Genomic DNA, 8,989 nt, shown 5'->3' with positions numbered 1-8,989 from the left:
CATTGGATAAACATAAGGATGATATGGGAATAGTGTAGGTTAGATGGGCTTTAGATTGGGTCCACTGGTCGGCGCAACATCGAGGGCCGAAGGGCCTGTACTGCGCTGTAATGTTCTATGTTCTAGAGTGTGGTTGTAGAGGGCTTTCTTTAAAACTGGAGGTCTGTGGCCAGCGATATGCCTCAGGGATCAGTGCTGGGTCCACTGTTATTTGTCATGTATATTAATGATTTGGATGAGAATATAGGTGGCATGGTTTGCAGATGACACCAAGATTGGTGGCATAGTGGACAGTGAAGAAAGTTATCTCTGATTGCAACGGGATCTTGATCAATTGGACCAGTGCGCTGACGAATGGCAGATGGAGTTTAATTTAGACAAATGCGAGGTGATGCATTTTGGTAGATCGAACCAGGGCAGGACTTACACAGTTAATGGTAGGGCGCTGGGGAGAGTTACAGAACAAAGAGATCTAGGGGTACAGGTTCATAGCTCCTTGAAAGTGGAGTCACAGGTGGACAGAGTGGTGAAAAAGGCATCGGCATGCTTGGTTTCATTGGTCAGAACATAGAATACAGGAGTTGGGACGTCTTGTTGAAGTTGGACAAGACATTGGTGAGGCCACGCTTGGAATACTGTGTACAGTTCTGGTCACCCTATTATAGAAAGGATATTATTACATTAGAAAGAGTGCAGAAAAGATTTACTAGGATGCGACCGGGACTTGATGGATTGAGTTATAAGGAGAGGCTGGATAGACTGGGACTTTTTTCTCTGGAGCGTAGGAGGCTGAGGAGTGATGTTATAGAGGTCTATAAAATAATGAGGGGCACAGATCAGCTAGATAGTCAATATCTTTTCCCAAAGGTAGGGGAGTCTAAAACTAGAGGGCACAGGTTTAAGGTGAGAGGGGAGAGATACAAAAGTTCCAGAGGGGCAATTTATAATTGCTGGAGGATCTTGTTGCCGGATTACACTGAATACAGCGTATTACTGAATTACAGCGTATTACGTATTATGTTACAGAGCAGTAATCCAGGAGAACTGGAGTAATTGTTGGATTACACAGTGATATGTTACAGAGCGTATTTTTCTTATTCCTAAGAAAAATACAGCAGCGTAATCCTGCAACAAGAAAGATCCTCCAGTAGTCTGAGAATTCACTGATCTCCCAAGCAGAGGCCATTTACCTCAGATCACCACCAGAGGGAGCTCCCTCACCGTGTTTGTGTGATCACGGTATCAGGAGTGGGTTCCATTACACATTGATACAGGGAAACATAAATCAGGAGAACTGGATTAATTGTTAGATCACACAGTGAAGTGATACAGAGCATTAATGTAGGAAAACTGCTTTAATTGTTAGATTACACAGTGATATGTTACAGAGCAGTAATCCAGGGGAACTGGATTAATTGTTGGATTACACAGTGATATGTTACAGAGCAGGAATCCAGGGGAACTGGATTAATTGTTGGATTACACAGTGATACAGCAGGTCTGGTAGTACCTGTAAGTCTTTCATGTGAATCCAGGTCCACACGATGTGGTTGACTCTGGAATGGCCCAGCAAGCAAGCTGCTCAGTTCAAGGGCAGTTAGGGATAGACCACAAGCAAGGAACTGGGAACAATCTGCACAAAATATTGGCCAGTTATTTTCAGGTTGGAAATGTAAAGCTGCCGTTTCGCTCTCAGTCAGGAACAGATCCCAGTTTTACACCAATCTCTGATTTAACAGCACATTGGAGAGCTGGTGCAGACACGATGGGCCAAATGGCCTCCTCCTGCACCAACACTATTCTGTGAAATCTTAGAAAACAGGGAAATGCTGGGATTAAACTCAGCAGGTTCGGCAGCATCTGTGCAGAGAGAGAGAGAAACAGAGTTAACATTTCAGCTCTGTGACCTTTCCTGTGAACTGGGGAAAGTTAGGAATGTAACAGGTTTGGAGAAAGGGGCGGGTGGGACAGGGACGAAAGGAAGGTCTGTGAGAGGGTGGAAGGCAGGAGAGATTGAATGAGAGAAAAGTGAACCCCCCCCCCCCCCCGAGCCAAACTCCCTCAGAGGCTCCCACACTGCATTCCAACAAACTGAACTGGATTGGACTGAATGGGAAGTCATGGGAATGTAGCCCTCACTGACTTCATGGATCAAGTACATTTCTGGATGGAAATTAGCTGCATAGACTCCAGCCTGGTTGTTGGTGTGAAACAGGAGCTGATGTCTATCTGTGTGTGTGTGTGTGTGTGAGTCCCTGCCTGCAGCTCCCAGAGAGTTTAAAATCCTGCATCTGTCTCTCTGCAGAGCTGCTGGTTAAAGACACATTTACAGCATTCATCAGACAGAAACTTCACTCTCATTCTCTCCCTCCCCTCCCCCAGACAGTGCTTCTGTTAAAAAAAGTTGAAACGCTTTATTTTGCAGCTCTGATCTCTGGTGAATTATTAACCACTAAGCACAGGGCACACACACACATTCAGACACCCGGACAGACAACAGGCAGATTGTAAATCAGAACTGGGATTTGTAAACGCAGCAACAAAGAACTTTGCAAGATATTGTTTCAGTTCAGGCAACTTAAGGAAAAGTGAATTTTGCAAGAATCAGCAAAGGGTGCAAACCTGTAGCAGATGGAGTCCTGGATGAACAAGTTGTACAATCCACATTCAGACCTGGCCTCTCTCTCTCTCTGGCAGTGCAGGGCTGCGAGTTAATTGAAACCCATCTTCTCTCAGCTCCCAGTGCTGGTGATGTGAAGCTGGGAGTGGGGGGGAGGGAGAGCCTTGGGATAAACCATTTGCCTGGTGCTCACTAACCCCCACACACAAACACCCCCCCCACACAGTCAGAGACAGGTTGGTGTTGGACTGGGCCAGGTAGGAGGAGGTGTGTTCAGGTGAGGTGGAGGAGCTGTGGTTGGATAAGGATTGATTGGGGAGGTGTGGGACTCAGTGAGGTTATAAAAAGGCTGGCGATGCATTGTCCAGTCTCTCTCTACACGTGGGTTGGTAAGTATCAGGTAAGCTGTGTCTTTGTGAGTGAGTCAGTGTGTGCTTGCATGGAGTTCCAGCTCTGATATTGTAACCCCCCCTTTCCCAGCACAAAGCCCCTGGCCAAGGATCTCTCTCCCCACCATGGGAGAGGGGATGGAAGGAGTTGGAGAGATCACCGAGGGAAAACATGTGCGATGGTGAGTATGAACCTCTTCACTTTCTGTCCGCACCTTTCCCGCCTCAGCCCTGCTTTTCTCTCTGTTTGCAGCCTCCTCTCAATCTCCCTCTCCATCTTTCTCTCTTTCAACCTTTCTCTCTCTCAATCTCTCTCTCAATCTCTGTCTTTCTATCTCTCAATCTTTCTATCTCTCAATCTTTCTATCTCTCAATCTTTCTATGTCTCAATCTTTCTGTCTCTCAATCTTTCTCTCTCTCAATCTCTCTCTCAATCTTTCTATCTCTCAATCTTTCTCTCTCTCAATCTCTCTCTCAATCTTTCTCTCTCTCAATCTCTCTCTCAATCTCTGTCTTTCTATCTCTCAATCTTTCTGTCTCTCAATCTTTCTCTCAATCTCTCTCTCAATCTTTCGCTCTGTCTTTCTCAATCTTTCTCTCTCAATCTTACTTTCTATCTCTGTCTTTCTCTCTCTTTGTCTTTCTCTCTCTGTCTCTCTCTCTCTGTCTTTCTCTCTCTCTGTCTTTCTCTCTCTGTCTTTCTCTCTCTGTCTCTCTCTCTCTGTCTCTCTCTCTCTGTCTCTCTCTCTCTGTCTCTCTCTCTCTGTCTCTCTCTCTCTGTCTCTCTCTCTCTGTCTTTCTCTCTCTCTGTCTTTCTCTCTCTGTCTTTCTCTCTCTGTCTTTCTCTCTCTGTCTTTCTCTCTCTCTGTCTTTCTCTCTCTCTGTCTTTCTCTCTCTCTGTCTTTCTCTCTCTCTGTCTTTCTCTCTCTCTGTCTTTCTCTCTCTCTGTCTTTCTCTCTCTCTGTCTTTCTCTCTCTCTGTCTTTCTCTCTCTCTGTCTTTCTCTCTCTCTGTCTTTCTCTCTCTCTGTCTTTCTCTCTCTCTCCCTTTCTCTCCCTTTCTCTCCCTTTCTCTCCCTTTCTCTCCCTTTCTCTCCCTTTCTCTCCCTTTCTCTCTCTGTCTCTCTCTCTTTCTCTCTCTCTCTCTGTCTTTCTCTGCCTGTGTGTCTTTCTCTCGCTCTTTCTCTTTCTCTCTCGCTCTTTCTCTCTCGCTCTTTCTTTCTCTCTGTCTCAATCTTCCCCCCCCTGGGCTTTGTCCCCCCCCCCCCGGCATTGCCCCCCCCCCCCCGGCATTGCCCCCCCCCCCGGCATTGCCCCCCCCCGGCATTGCCCCCCCCGTATTGCCCCCCCCCCGGGCATTGCCCCCCCCCCGGCATTGCCCCCCCCCCGGCATTGCCCCCCCCCCGGGCATTGCCCCCCCCCGGGCATTGCCCCCCCCCGGGCATTGCCCCCCCCCGGGCATTGCCCCCCCGGGCATTGCCCCCCCCCCCGGGCATTGCCCCCCCCCCGGGAATTGCCCCCCCCCCGAATTGCCCCCCCCCCCCGAATTGCCCCCCCCCCCCGAATTGCCCCCCCCGAATTGCCCCCCCCCGGGCATTGCCCCCCCCCCGGGCATTGCCCCCCCGGGCATTGCCCCCCCCCGAATTGCCCCCCCCCGAATTGCGCCCCCCCGAATGGCCCCCCCCCCGAATGGCCCCCCCCCCGAATGGCCCCCCCCCCCCCCGAATGGCCCCCCCCCCGAATGGCCCCCCCCCGAATGGCCCCCCCCGAATTGCCCCCCCCCGAATTGCCATTGCCCGGGAGTATTACACCTCGCTCTTCTCTCCGGATCCGTCCAGCGAGGATGCCCGCACTCCTCTGTGGGAGGACGTGCCGCAGGTCAGCCCGGAGGGCGTCGGCAGGCTCGAGGCCCCTACCACCATGGCCGAGCTGACCGGCGCCCTAAATGGGCTCAGCCGGGGCAAGGCCCCTGGGCTGGACGGGCTGACAGAGTTCTTCAGGGCGTTCTGGGACGTCCTGGGGAGCGACTACGCGGGCGTCCTGGGGGAGAGCGTCGCTACCGGGGAGATGCCCCTTTCGTGGCGCAGGGCCGTCATTGCCCTGCTGCCCAAGAAGGGGGATCTCCACCTGCTCAATAACTGGCGCCCGGTCTCCCTCCTCAGCACGGATTGTAAAATATTTGCCAGGGCTATGGCTTCACGCCTTGGATCCGTGCTGGACCACTTGATCCACCCTGACCAGTCCTACACGGTCCCGGGCCGTTGCATACATGACAATCTCCACCTGGTCCGGGACCTAATCCATCACACCCAGAGGGCTGGTCTGTCGGGCGCCTTCTTGTAATTAGATCAGGAGAAGGCGTTCGACAGGGTGGAGCACGAGTATTTACTCGGGACTCTGCGGGCATTCGGGTTCGGGACGCATTTTGTCGCCCGGATCCGATTACTGTACTCTGCCGCAGAGTGTCTGATTAAGGTTAACGGGTCCCTGACGGCACCCCTTCGCTTCGGGAGAGGAGTACGGCAGGGCTGCCCCTTGTCCGGCCAACTGTATTCCGTATGCGTGGAGCCATTCCTGCGCCTCTTGCGGAGGAGGTTGTCAGGTTTGGCCCTGCGTGGACCGGACGTAGGGGTGGTCCTGTCAGCTTACGCTGACGACGTGCTCCTCATGTTCACGGACCCGGCTGACCTGCGGAGGATGCGAGAATGCCAGGCGGTGTACTCCGCCGCGTCCTCCGCCAGGATCAACTGGGCCAAGTGCTCCGGACTCTTGTCGGTCCTTGGGAGACGGACCCCCTTCCGGAGGAGCTCAGGCCTTTCACCTGGAGCAGGACCAACCTCCTCTACTTGGGGGCCCATCTCTGCCCAGCCGAGGAATCCTGGCCGGCGAACTGGCGGGAGCTGGAGGCCAAAGTCTCCGCCCGCCTGAGTCGCTGGACAGGACTGCTCCGAGTGCTGTCCTACGGGGCACAAGTTCGCGTCATAAACCAGCTGGTCGCCTCCATGCTGTGGTACCGGCTGGTCCCTTTGACCCCTCCCCCTGGCTTTGTCACTGATATCCAGAGAACCCTCCTGCGGTTCTTCTGGGACAATCAACTGCACTGGGTCCCTGCTGCGGTTCTGCATCTCCCGCTTGAGGAGGGCGGACAAGGTCTGGTGTGCCTCCGCACTCAGATAGCGACCTTCCGCCTCCAGGCCCTGCAGAGGTACCTTTACGTTGAGCCCCCTCCACAGTGGTGTGCCATGGCGACGTATTTCTTCCGCCAGTGGCACGGTCTCAATTATGACGTGCAGCTCCTGCATATCGAACTGGGGCGTGCTTCGACCGCCCTGCAGGAGTTGCCCATCTTTTACCAGGACCTCCTCACTGTCTGGAACACGGTCGCCTCGCGACGCAGCTCTCCCCCGTCAGGAGTAGCGGCTCTCGTGCGAGAGCCGCTGCTCAGGAATCCGCTCCTCCAGCCGTATGACTTCAGGTGGCTGGCGGAGAGGGGGGCTGTGGACGCCGGGGTGACCAGAATCGGGGACGTGCTCGATGGCGGAGGAGCGGGCTGGATGAGTCCCCGCGTGCTGGCTGAGCGCGCGGGGATGTCCGTTCGGCACGCGGCCAAAGCCATCCTAGACCTTAGGACGGTCGTGCTCGGCCCCGAAACTGCACGCAAACTCGAGACGGCGCAGGCGTGCAGTGGGATCCCGCCCGAGCGTTCCCCTGTTCGGGCGGAATTCCACATTGGACCAAAGCCTCAGCCCCCTCCCCTGGGTGAGGTGCCCCACAGCCTGAGCTGCCTCGCGGAAATGCCCTCAATGCCTTTTTCTACCGCGCGGAGGCGTCTCCTGTGCGGGCTGCTGCTGCACACCTTCCACTACCGCCTCCTCGCCTGTCACCCGGATACACCTTGGCGGGCCTTGTTGCCGCCGGGCGGTGGAGGTCCCTCTACGGAGGGATCTCCCCCAATTACGTCGGGGACCTGGGGTGGAGGGTGATGCATGCAGCAGTTCCGCACAACCGTAGGATTCACTGGTTCACGGGCTCCGAAGACTGCCCTTTCTGCGGCCTTGTGGAGTCCGTGGACCATGTCTATGTTGAGTGTCTTAGGCTGCACTAACTTTATGTTTTCCTGAAGAACCTTTTATTGATGTTCTGTTTGCACTTCAGTCCCACGCTCCTGATCCACGGACACCCGGTGTGGAGAGGGGAGGGTCGGGATGGTGACCTCCTTGTGAACCTGCTCCTAAGCCTGGTGAAACGCGCCATTTACCGGTCCAGGCAGCGGGCGATCGCGGGGGTCGTCCATCCTGACTGTCTTCCCCTCTACCGTGGTGGCGTTCGCGGCCAGCTCTCCGTGGAGAGGGAGCAGGCGGTGTCCATGGGCGCGGTTGATGCCTTCCACGCCCGTTGGGCACGGCAGGGGTTGGGGTGCGTTATCGACCCTAATAATCACATTTTAATTTGATCTTTTAAAGTTTCCTTTGTACTTTGATTTCTGTTCGGACTGTTCCCCCTCCTTTTGGGGAGCTGCCCCTTTTACTTTGTCCTGACTTAATCTGAGTTTGTTTATTTGATTTGGCCTAAAAAGAGGGCAACATCTGGGAGGAAATCAATGTTTCCCCCTTTCCATTTCTTTTCTCATTCTGGGGGAAATTGGGGACTTGCACCATCTGAAGGGAATGAAGTGAATTCGGTCTGTACATTCCACACATTTTTACTCCAGTAATGTAGACATATATCTGTCTGGCAGCCTGCATGGAGATTTCCAGCTCTCTCTGTGTCCAGGACAGGAAGCAGTGAGCGTGGATCTGTCAATCAGCCTCAATCAGCACCTTCAGGAGAATTGGGAGGGTGAATATTAGATACAGCAGATTGATAATGGAGGGAGAGTGTGTGGGAGGGAGATTCACAGCTTTGGGGAATGAGAGAGGAAGGAATATTCCATAGAAATTAGAATGATAATATGGCGGTCGGTCCCGCCTCCGTCTTGGATTTAGCTCGACCTTGCTCTACAGCAGAACCAGTCGTGGTGCCACAGGCCTGGTTGCTGCTGGTATTTTCCCCTGAGCGGCTATTTCACCCCCCCCCCCACCCCCCGCAACAGTATCCAAAACGGTATATCTGTTTGAGAGGGGAATCGCCACAGGAGACTCCTGCATTACATACCTGCCTGACCTGGCAGTCACCCATCTATCTGTCAGGACTTGTGGTTTGACACCTTCTTGAAGCTAGTCTCTATAGAGTCATCTAGTCATAAAGGTTTACAGCATGGAAACGGGCCCTTCGGCCCAAATTGGCATGCCGTCCCTTTTTTTTAAAGCCCTTAAGCTAATCCCAATTGCCCGCATTTGGCCCATATCCCTCTATACCCATCGTACACATGTAACTATCTAAATGTTTTTTAAAAGATAACTATCACACCATCCATCACACTTACTTCCCCCTGTATACTCCACCGTCATAGTCATAGAGGTTTGCAGCATGGAAACAGACCCTTTGACCCAACTTGTCCATGTCGCCCTTTTAATAACCACTAAGCTATCCCCAAATGCTTATGTTTGGCCCATATCCCTCCATACTCATTTTACACATGTAACTGTCCAAAATCTTTTTCGAAGACAAAATTGTATCCGCCTCTACTACTACCTCTGGCAGCTTGTCACAGGCATTCACCACCCTCTGTGTGAAAGAATTGCCCTTCTGTACCCTCTTGTAGCTCTCCCCTCTCACCTTAAACTTACCCACTCTAGTTGTAGACTCCCCGACCTTCTGGGAAAGATGTTGACCATCAAACTGACTATGCCCCTCATTATTTTATAGATCTCTATAAGTTCACCCCTAAGCCTGATACCATCCAGGGAATAATGTCCCTGTATATCCAGTCTCTGCGTATAACTCAAACCATCAAGTCCTAGTAGCATCCTAGTAAATCTTTTCTGCACTCTTTCTCGTTTAATAATATCCTTTCTATAATACGTTGACAAGAACTGTACA

The sequence above is a fragment of the Mustelus asterias genome, unplaced genomic scaffold (genome assembly GCF_964213995.1).
Source record: "Mustelus asterias unplaced genomic scaffold, sMusAst1.hap1.1 HAP1_SCAFFOLD_241, whole genome shotgun sequence".
Lineage (NCBI taxonomy): Eukaryota > Metazoa > Chordata > Chondrichthyes > Carcharhiniformes > Triakidae > Mustelus > Mustelus asterias.
This window is presented reverse-complemented; position numbering follows the sequence as displayed.